General features: G+C 62.8%; 1 pseudogene; it reads left to right on the forward strand.

Annotated features, from left to right (window-relative positions):
* The first annotated feature begins 451 nt into the window (after positions 1–451).
* LOC116082882 lies at positions 452–570 on the forward strand (annotated as a pseudogene).
* Positions 571–1,226: the final 656 nt, after the last annotated feature.

Below are 1,226 nucleotides of genomic sequence, written 5' to 3' on the forward strand. Positions count from 1 at the left end.
GTCCCGGGTGGGTGAGGGCGGGCGCTGTGGCCCCAAGAAGCCCGTGGAAGGGTCGGGTCAGTAGGTCGTTCGGAGTTGGTAAGGGGAAGATGTCTGTGCGGCCAAGGCTGGCACTCACTGGCTGGGCCCGGGCTCCATCCCATCCAGGGCGGGCAGAGGATGAAGGCTGAGGGGGGGTCTGGGTGGGGCTAGGGCGGCCCCGCAGGGCGGCAGGTCGGACGGTTGGGTGTGTGGTGTCTGTCTGCCTGTGTGTTGGCTTGGCTCTGGGCTCTGGGCTCTGGGCTCTGGGCTCTGGGCTCTGGGTTCTAGGCTCTGGGCTCTGGGCTGGGGTGTGGTGTGGGTTCGCGTGGGCTCGCCTGGGCTCACGTGGGCTCGATGCCTGGTAGCTGGCGGCGGGTGGGCTCAACAGGCAGCAGCAGGCTCTTGGGGCTCCTCTGCGAAGGCCGCCCTCATCTAAGGCCATACCACCCTGAAGGCGCCTGTTCTCATCTGATCTCAGAAACTAAGCAGGGTCGGGCCTGGTTAGTACTTGGATGGGAGACCACTTGGGAATACCGTGAGCTGTGGGCTTTTTGGGGGCTCCCTTCACTCTCTCCTTTTTGCCCGCAGCCGTGGCCATAGCCATCTGTGGACCCGGCTCGGCCCAGGCCAGCCCCACCCACACCTCACACCGCACACCCCACAGCCCAGGAAGAGCCCACCCTCGGATGTCCTTCCTCTCAGATGCTTGCCATATAACAGGAGGTGCCCTCAGGCAGGGCACACCAGGGTAGCCACCCCGGCACTACCATGCAGACTCTGCAGGCTAGCTCCTGGATGGCAGAGCCTGGCTCCATTTGCACCCAGCCCAGGCTGGCCTCGAACAACCCACCCATCCTCATCCAACACTGCCCTTGGCTCCCACATTGCCCAGCCGGGGGGTGGTGGTGGGGTGGGGTGGGTGTGGACCCTGCTACACTACCCCTCGCCAATGGAGCAGTCCCTGAAGAACCCAGACAGCCGCCTCTCTCCACTGCCTCCTGAGGTCTCAGTTGTCGTGGGTTCCTGTGTCTCTCTCTGTGCTTGCCTGGGTCCTCTCTCTCTCTCTCTCTCTCTCTCTCTCTCTCTCTCTCTCTCTCTCTCTCTCTCTCTTTCTCTCTGTCTCTCTCTCTCTTTGTCTGTGTGAGTGTGTGTGTGTGTGTGTGTCCCTCTCTGTCTGTGTCTGTCTCTCTCTCCCTTTCTGTCTA

This window comes from Mastomys coucha, unplaced genomic scaffold, assembly GCF_008632895.1.
Source record: "Mastomys coucha isolate ucsf_1 unplaced genomic scaffold, UCSF_Mcou_1 pScaffold7, whole genome shotgun sequence".
NCBI classification, from domain to species: Eukaryota; Metazoa; Chordata; class Mammalia; order Rodentia; family Muridae; genus Mastomys; species Mastomys coucha.